Raw genomic sequence first — 10269 nt, forward strand, 5'->3', positions numbered from 1 at the left:
CTTCAAACAAGACATTAAAGAAATTTCTGAGGAGCTCGATCTCCGACATGTATAGACAGTGAACTTTACTGCTTTTAACTCTTGTTTCTTTGTCCTTACATATTGCATATTCCCTTGTGTCATTTTTTTTCTTTTCTTTTTTACTAAAGCACTTATTTTTTTTTTGGACACACAACGTGACTAGTGGATGTATTGTGTGAAATTTGCTATTTGTTTCTATGCATTTTTTTGTGTGAACACACCCTGAGTGAATTCGCCTGACTCAGCAAGATACATTCGTGTCTTCAATACGATATTTATTGTTGCATTTTTGCGTAATTTCGTGCGCGAAAGTGTGTGCCATTCAGTGATTTTTTTTATGACTCATCTTTATGCTACATACAAACACGACTAAAACACCAACTCTGACTTTTCGCCTGTACTCTGATGAAACATTGAATGTGTGTGTGTGTGTGTGTGTGTTTTTTCCCCTATGTTCACGGCAATGTGAGTCCGTGCGAATATCCGGTCTGCCACACAAAATGCTGGATCTGGTCCCACAAGCCTCTGCTGCTTTGACCAGACCCGAGACTCAAGTGGTTATATTTGCAATGTTGAATAAAAAATTATTATTATTATTATTATTATTATTATTTATTTTCCAGTGCCCACAAACAACCTAGCGGTCTACCGTGTGGTGCACAAACATGGGTGAAGTATTATACATAAAGGACAAAATGCAAATTATCAAAGAAGAACAAACAACATACGCAAGCAAAAACAAACACAAACAAACAAACAAACAAACAAACAAACAACAACTAGGGCTAGGTTTGATTTAACCTGCTTAAGGCAATTGCATTCATTCGCGTAATAGTTGCATAAAATCCTGATGTGCACTAAACCTCTAATTAGGTAATTAAGGTTTTTTTCATGTAGAAACCTAATAAGTTATTCACCCCCAAAACAGCTAATTTTAGTAAAATTTCTAACGCTAATTAGTGAGCGAAACCAAGACTAAAATAAGTCCAAGCAGAAAGGAAGAACATGAGCCGTCTCCCAACTTGTCAGTGGCAGGTACGTCTCTAGATTCTTTAGAGGTTTCTGCGTTTCTTAGACAGCTTCATTAAAGCAGATTCAACTTGATAAAGCTATCCGTCTCTTATTAAGCTTATTTTGCCGATTTCGTTTCAAATTTGTCTTGCCGGTACGACGGGTTTAGATATGTGCAACTAACCGGATTCGCACACTAAATGACCTGTTCTTATTTTTTTACGAATGTGTGTAGTTATGGACAGTTTTCAACCTAGTATACTGCTTGCATTTCGATCCGGCTATATTTCTCCCGGACGGACCTCCCGCAACTAACTAACGACTTCTGTTGAAGCATTAAAGCGATTGAAATGTTTCCCTCTTACTATGGTGACATAACCGTAATATGCCCGTCGTAACTTTATTTGCCATTCAGATCTATTTAAGTTGAGACCAGTTCAAATATTTTTCTATAGCGACTGACAAGATCATAATGGCAGAATGGAGCGTCATTTGTCCAGCCTCGAGCGCCAGTTTCCTTAACTTCGAAAGGCTTTAGCATCTCGTGTTGAAGGCCGAACATTCGAAAGACGTGGACTATGTTCCAAATCTTACCCGAGTAACCTGCCTCCTACGTCAGCGGGTAATACCACTTGACATCGCAAGTAAACGATCCGCGACTCGATTTTGGAACGGCCGGGAGAATCACCTGGCTACTACGCAGAGTGCCTTCGTCTTGGGCAATGGCAAAAAGAAAACGCAGCAGCGATGGCAGAAAATAGCAGACAAACATTTGCTCTGAAAATTATTTATTCCAGCGATGACTTGGTTCACTGATTTAATTATATATAATTCGTTTTGCAGGAATGATCAAAGTTCTGATATTTTTTTACAGTATTCTGACTTTGTTTATCCTGTTTATTCACCAAAAATGTTTGGGATGTGGGAAGAACAGAATCGCTGTTTTCATACAGATAACGGGACGCTTTGTAGAGCGCTTATTTAAAGAGGAAAGTGAGTGCTCTGTGGCCAGATGCTTGCCGGTCTTATTTCTTTATTTACTAAATTTAAATTTCGGCCAGATTACTGGAAAAAAAAGACGAAGTTTTTTTACGGTAATACAACTTTCTGTTGTTACAGAAAATACGAGTATCTTTAGACTCTTTATTTACCAAAATCTTGTGTTCCTGACGAATAACATAAGCCCTGTATTTTAACCGGTAAGATTGTCTGCATTTGAATTTAACAAAAACCAATTCCTTATCTTGACCCAAAATTTACCGGATATTTTGTGTTATATTGCAAATATATTTTACACTACACGTTCCGTTTTATCTGATCTCCCAGCTCCGCCAAAACTCCACGTAGCAATGGGGCAAATCAAACTTCTCAGAAAGCACTCACTATTAGCGACGTGCTGCGCGACCGATAGCGTCGCTGTCGTCGAAGATCGCGATTGACCAGGCCATGGCTTCTTGTATACGGATGATGCCTGCCCAATCGCCAGTTCATGGCAAGGCGAATCCTGCCAATCATGGCGAGGCAAATACCGGTCGTGACGTCACGAAAAGAAACCGTAAGAGGGTGCCACCGAAACACCCCGGCGCCAATAAATCATGGCACTTTTCTGTATGTGTGTGTTTTTCTCCGCGACTGTTTTCTATAGTGCCAACTGATTCAAACAAGAGCGCAGAATCCGTTGTGACGACTCGCTGTTAATTCCTACATTTGCGTTTATGTTGCCACTGGATTCCTGTCTCGTTCGGACCTAGTGCAGACGGGCGTTAAAGTCTAAAACGCCGAACACAAGAGAATCAACCTTTTATTTCCTTGGAAGCAAACCACCACATTACACCGCTCAAACAAACAACAATACAAAAACCGTCACCAGCTGCAGGACATTCAAGTGACATTTGATGCAATTTTTAATGCGCATTAGCTATAGTCATATTCATTGCAATATGAGGTGTACTTCATTCTCCAGCCATCCCATTTCATAGCTCCTGCTAAGGATGGTGGTGAGCCTGAACCTAAGCTGTGTGAGTACGGTGCCTCGATCGCGACTTCGCCTGGTGTGATTACCGTCCTATCCCGCCAAAGCATCGAAAGTGGTCCCTAAGTGACAACGAGTTGCATCACAGAAGCCGCCGTTTCATCATCATCATCATTATCATCATGGTAGATGTCGCGATCCTGGCGGTTGATCGTAGAAAAGCTGGCGAAAAATGCGAGTAGACGCTATAGGGTCGCCGTCGTTGAGTCGTCCCAACTTGCGTCTGCTTTGGTTTCCGTCGACTGTCTGGCGGCGGAGCGGCTCAATACAGAACAAGCGTCTGCCAGACGCCGCCAGGATCGCTACAGGCAGCAACATGACATCATTATGACGTCATCGGGCGAAAATCGAGGAACCACTTTTGACACCACGTTAGAAACATCAAGCGGAGACGTGTTCCAGGCACCTTACTAGTAGCGCGCGTTAGTCGTAGGAAAATTCAAACCAGAAACGGCCATTGAACGGAAAGCGCTAAGCGGCTTCTTCGTGATTGCCGTCGACTTGGAGGCTTTTTGCCGCGCGGTGGTTCGCCGCGTCCACAGCTGAAAAAGCCTGGCTGTCTTTCATGGCGAAACGCCTGTAAGTGACCTCATCGTCTCCGGTCACGTTGTTAATAAAGATGGCCAGAACTGCAATAAAAAATTACAAGAGGACGCTTAAGATTCGCCTTCAATAGTGGAACGCCATAGCGAAATATGTAAACATATAAACTCCCGCTCGTACCCGCACCGTGCTGCGTGACCTAAGTGACCTAGTCTTGTCTGGCTCGCAACCGAACGGTCGTGGCCGAGGGGCGGTGGGTTCAAATCCCGCCTAAACTTCTTCAAATATTTTAGGGCACATTTATTACTTTATAAAGTTAAATAATATGACATATAGGGAAAATATTAAGTCGGATTACATGTCACGTTTTTTAATCCCTTTAATTCTACGCGTGACGCCACGCTTCACGTGAGCTTTGTGGGTTGTTTTAAATTCACGGGCGAAGTAATGTGGCTGTGACGTCATGATTCTATGGACCAATCGGGATTTTCACGTCGCAACGCCGCAGACATCGTTTTTTTTTTTACGACACGAGCTCCTAGGCGCTATCACACTAAACATAGGAGACATCAGAAAAGACCAATCACGTGCAAGAAAAGCGCAGGGTAACGATGCATTTTCTCTGCGTGATTGATTTAATTGGTGACCACAAATGCACGAACATGACGAACGCCGTGACCAAGCAGTGTTAGACTTACACGGAAAGTAACATAACCGTTATATATACACACACACACACACACACACACACACACACACACACACACACACACAAACACACAACACACACACACACACACACACACACACACACACACACACACACACACACACACACACACATATTGTCACGGGTGGTGATTCGTGACCAATAAACGAGAAATAAACAGAAATAAATAAACGATTAATGTGGCGAACTTGTGCCAAAAATAAAGAAGGAAACAGAAGAAAGCAGAGCGTCGCGGGCGTCGAAGTCGGCGTGTCAGCAGAATCGAGCGCTGGGGCGAGACTGACTCGAGAAGGTCGCGGGCGGCCTCTTATCTAGAGTGCGTCGCTATCTCGAAGATTCGGCAAAAACGGTTCGAGCGTCGCGTGATCGGGGCGAGAATGAACACGCACTTTCTAGAAAACAAAAGCAGGATAAATGATAGAAGTTACGGGCGGTACATGAATAAACGGGAGCTTTCTGGAGGACCGCGACCGAGCGTTGCTTTCTCAGCCTTGCGCGCGGCATTACTCCCCCCTTTAAAAGTGCATCGCCCCGATGCAGTGTAAAACAAATCAAAATAAAAAGAACGATAAACTAAAGAGTCTTTTGGAGCACAAAAGGTCCACAGTCCTATCGAGCGTAGTACGGCTTCAGGCGCACGACGTGGACGACCTCAGGTCGTGGTGGGCGGCGTGACGATGTTCGTGTTCCGTCGGGCATCACCTCGTAGTTCAGATCCCCGAGTCGACGAAGCACTTTGTAGGGTCCAAAGTAACGTTTCAGGAGCTTCTCGCTGAGACCGCGGCGGCGAATCGGTGTCCACACCCACACCCTGTCTCCGGGCTGGAAGTGGACGTCCCGACGACGAAGGTTGTAGCGGCCAGTGTCGACACGTTGTTGAGCCTGAATCCGAAGCCTTGCGAGCTGACGGACTTCTTCTGCCCTTTGGGCAACCACCTGGGCGTCGTCACTTGCGTCGACAGCCACTTCGTGGGGTAACATAGCGTCCAGCATTGTCGTTACCTTGCGCCCATGCACCAGCTGAAAGGGTGTCATTCCGGTGGTCTCTTGTACGGCCGTGTTGTAGGCAAATGTGACGTACGGCAGCACCTCGTCCCATGTCTTGTGCTCCACGTCGACGTACATGGAGATCATGTCGGCGATGGTCTTGTTGAGTCTCTCCGTTAGCCCGTTGGTCTGCGGGTGGTACGCCGTGGTGCGGCGATGGCTGGTGTGGCTGAGACGAAGGACTTCTTGCGTCAGCTGGGCCATGAATGATGATCCACGGTCTGAGATCAGGACTTCGGGAGCGCCGTGCCGGAGGACGATGGATTCAATGAAAAACTTGGCAACTTCCACAGCAGTTCCGGAAGGAAGGGCTTTCGTTTCGGCATACCGCGTGAGATAATCTGTGGCGACGATGATCCAGCGATTTCCCGACGTCGACGGCGGAAAAGGGCCAAGTAGATCCATTCCGATCTGCTGGAAGGGTGCTGTTGGCGGAGGAATTGACTGCAAGAGTCCGGCCGGCCTCGTCGGAGGTTTCTTTCGTCGCTGGCATTGATGACATGATCGCGTGTACAGGTGGACGGTTTTGGGGAGCTTGGGCCAGTAATACTTTTCACGAATACGTGCCAGGGTCCGGCTGTAACCAAGGTGTCCGGACGTCGGGTCGTCGTGGCAGGCTTGAAAGATCTCCTCCCGAAGGTCGGTTGGGATTACCAGCAGCCATGGCGAGTTGTTGTTCCCGAAGTTCTCTTTGTAGAGTACACCTTGTCTAATGGCGAAGGTCGGCAGCGCTCGTGAAAAAACACGTGGCACGGTACTCCCGCGCCCTTCCAGGTGCTCTATTAGTGCGCGCAGCTCAGGATCGTCTCGTTGACGCCGGGCCATGTCGTCGATGTTCACTGCGCCCAGAAAACACTCGTCGTCATCGTCGTCGCTGCTGCCGGAAGGTGTTGCGACGGGAGCTCTGGACAGGCAGTCGGCGTCGCTGTGCTTGCGGCCTGACTTGTAGACGACGGTCATGTTGAACTCTTGTAGTCGGAGACTCCACCGCGCGAGGCGTCCTGACGGGTCCTTGAGGTTCGCAAGCCAGCAGAGCGAGTGGTGGTCCGTGACTACCCGGAACGGGCTCCCGTATAAGTACGGACGAAACTTCGTGATTGCCCAGACGACCGCAAGGCATTCTTTTTCAGTCGTGGAGTAATTTCTCCCCGCCTTGGTCAATGTCCGACTTGCGTAGGCGATGACTCGCTCGGTGCCTTCTTGTACTTGAACCAAAACCGCGCCAAGCCCTGCGTTACTTGCGTCCGTGTGAATCTCGGTTTCCGCATCCTGGTCGAAATGTCCAAGATCAGGAGGAGTCTGCAGTCGTCGCTTCAGCTCGTCAAATGCCTGTTGCTGTTCATCGGCCCATTCGAACTTCTCGGCGTCCTTCGTGAGGTGTGTGAGCGGTGCGGAAATTCTTGCGAAATCTCGAACGAAGCGCCGATAGTAGGCACATAGCCCAAGGAACCTTCGGACGGCCTTCTTGTCTCTTGGCGCTGGAAATGCTGCGACGGCACGAGTCTTCTCGGGGTCTGGGCGGACACCTTTGTTACTAACCACGTGGCCGAGGAACTTCAGTTCGTCATAAGCGAACCGACACTTTGACGGCTTGAGGGTGAGTCCGGCGGTCCGTATGGCTTGGAGAACTGCTCGGAGTCGTCGCAAGTGCTCGTCGAAGTCGCTGGAAAACACGACGACGTCGTCGAGGTAGACGAGACAGCTCTGCCACTTCCGTCCTGCCAGTACGGTGTCCATGACACGTTGGAAAGTTGCTGGCGCCGTGCACAGTCCGAAGGGCATCACTTTGAACTCGTACAGTCCATACGGCGTGACGAAGGCTGTCTTTTCTCGGTCTCTTTCGTCGACTTCGATCTGCCAGTAGCCGCTCTTCAGGTCCATCGATGAGAAATATCGAGAGTGGCGCAGCCGGTCTAGAGTGCCGTCGATGCGGGGGAGTGGGTAGACGTCTTTCTTCGTCACCGTGTTCAGCTGCCGGTAGTCTACACAGAACCTAAGCGTCCCGTCTTTCTTCTTAACCAGTACGACTGGAGAGGCCCAAGGACTGCTTGACGGTTGAATTATGTCGTCGTTCAGCATTTCTTGAACTTGCTCCTGGATCGCCTGCCTTTCCTTAACGGAGACTCTGTATGGCGATCGATGCACAGGGCGCGCGTCGTCCTCGGTAACGATGCGGTGCTTCGCAACGGTGGTTTGGCGCACCTTCGACGACGTGGCAAAGGAGTCGCGGTATTCGGCGAGAAGGTTAATCAACTGTCGTCGTTTCGGGCCCGGGAGTTTAGGGTCAATGTCGAGCTGCGCTGGCGACGCACTGTCTTGCTGAAGTGGCGAGAATTCGTCAGTAATGGCGGCGACAGCGGCGGAGTTTTGGAGTTCCTCGACCTGGCCCACGGCTGCACCTTTTGTGAGGTGTTGCGCTTCGTTTCGGAAGTTCGTGACGAGGACCACAGTGCGGCCATCCTGAAGTTCAGCAACTCCTCTTGCGACGCCTATTCCTCTTCCCAGAAGCAACTGGAGGCTTCCTTTTCGAGCAGAACTTCGCCGCAGAAATCTTCGGTGATCCCGACGGGTACGAAAACACTCGACCGCGGCGGTAAGTTAACGTGGCTGGCGAGGACTCGGACCGCAGATGACGTCGCTTTGGGTTCCTCCGGTGGTGAAACAGGCTTTCGCAGCGTCAACCGGTTTGCTCCGAGGTCGATGACGGCGCCATACTCGCAGAGGAAGTCCATTCCGAGGATAACGTCCCTCGAACAGTCTTGCAGAACGACGAACTTTACAGGGCACGTCTCACCGTGGATCTCGACGCGAGCGGTGCATCGCCCGATTGGTGTGATGAGGTGCCCACCGGCGGTTCGTATTTGAGGTCCATCCCACGGCGTCGTGACTTTTCGAAGGCGGCGGGAGAGCCTCCCACTCAAAACTGAGTAGTCTGCTCCGGTGTCCACGAGTGCCGATGCGTCGTGGCCGTCGATGATGACGTTTAGGTTGTTGGACACCGTTTCAGGAGCGTCGTTTCGGTCTCCGGTAGCGTTCGAGTGGGGGCCCTCCGACGTTCGTGGAGGATCTTGGCGTCGGTCGTCTTCGGCAACTCCACCTCCAGGGGTTGCCGCGCCTAGTTTCCCCGGCGTGGAGCAAGGGGCGACAGGCTTTCACGTCGGGGTCGGTGCATCGGCGAAGCTGGACGTCGTGGTGAAGGCGATCGGAACTCTCGGCGGGACGCAGGCTCGGGGGACTGGGGTCGTCGCAAGTACTCGTCGATCTCCCGAGGGCGTTCACCATACCTGGGACGCGGGTCGCTTGGGTGGAATCCGCGCAGCCCGAGTCGTCGGTATGGGCATCGGCGGTACACATGGTCAGCTTCCCCGCAGTGGTAACACAGCGGGCGTCGGTCGGCCGTCCTCCAGACGTCTGTCTTCCTCGGCGCAGGTCGGTCTGGGTGAACGTGCGCTTGATCTTCCTGTCGTCGGGGGTAATGCGGCGTTGGGGCGTCTCTTCGGGGTGGCGACGTGGCTTGACGGGGGGCTTGCGGCGGTCGTCGGGCCATTGCGGCGTAGCTCAACATCGGTTCCTCCGGTGCCACCGTGGTGACGGGAACCTCTGGTTGGAGCGCCCGACGCACTTCTTCGCGCACAGCCTCGGCAATGGAGAGTGTCGCTGGACGACTTGCGGCTGGCAGCAACTGGCGGAGTTCCTCCCGGACGACCTCCCGGATAATTTCGCGGATGTCCGTACCAGGAGCGTTCTCGCCGCCAAGCAGCGCGGTTGCAGCGACACTTGGACCTGGATGTCGCTGGTAGTGGGAAGCGTGCGCTTGGAGGGCGCGCTCGATGTTTGTCGCCTCGGTGACGAAGGCTTCGACGGTGCCCGGCGGGTTGCGCACGAGGCCTCCAAAGATGTCGTCTCTCACCCCGCGCATGAGGACCCGCAGCTTCTTGTCGTCTGTGGCTCGTGGGTCGGCACGGGCGCTCAGGCGGAGGACATCTTCTACGAAGCTTGTGACGCTTTCGTCGGGGCCCTGCGTTCGAATTCGGAGGAGATCTTCTGCCTTCTCCCCTCGGTGTAGGGTGGCGAACGTCCGCTGCAACTCGGCCACACAGATGTCCCACGACGTAAGCGAAGCCTCGTGATTCTCGAACCAATGCCTCGCAGTACCCTCCAGCGAAAAGTAGAGGTTCTGGAGGCACTGCTCCGCAGTCCATCCGTTGTGGCGCGCCACACGCTCGTAGTGCTTGATCCAGTCTTCGACATCCTCGTGGATCTCGCCGTGGAAGGGTGTCGGCATACGGGGAGCGGCGGGCAGGTAGACGATGGCAGGAGCGGCGGGCGTCGGCGACTGGTTGGCCATCGTCGGCTTTGTTGGCTGCTTGGTCCTGGGCGGCAGAAGTTCGTGTTCCGGGGGTAGACCTCGGATGCGGCGACTTGACCGGGTCTCGATCTGGTCTTCGTCGGGTCCTCGGGAGGCTGGGTCCGGACTTGTACTGCGGGACCTCGGAGGGGTACGCGGCAGGGGCATGCGTTACCCCGCACCTCCACCAGAATGTCACGGGTGGTGATTCGTGACCAATGAACGAGAAATAAACAGAAATAAATAAACGTTTAATGTGGCGAACTTGTGCCAAAAATAAAGAAGGAAACAGAAGAAAGCAGAGCGTCGCGGGCGTCGAAGTCGGCGTGTCAGCAGAATCGAGCGCTGGGGCGAGACTGACTCGACAAGGTCGCGGGCGGCCTCTTATCTAGAGTGCGTCGCTATCTCGAAGATTCGGCGAAAACGGTTCGAGCGTCGCGTGATCGGGGCGAGAATGAACACGCACTTTCTAGAAAACAAAAGCAGGATAAATGATAGAAGTTACGGGCGGCACATGAATAAACGGGAGCTTTCTGG

Source organism: Ixodes scapularis, unplaced genomic scaffold (genome assembly GCF_016920785.2).
Source record: "Ixodes scapularis isolate PalLabHiFi unplaced genomic scaffold, ASM1692078v2 PGA_scaffold10__122_contigs__length_95168666, whole genome shotgun sequence".
In the NCBI taxonomy this organism is placed as follows: domain Eukaryota; kingdom Metazoa; phylum Arthropoda; class Arachnida; order Ixodida; family Ixodidae; genus Ixodes; species Ixodes scapularis.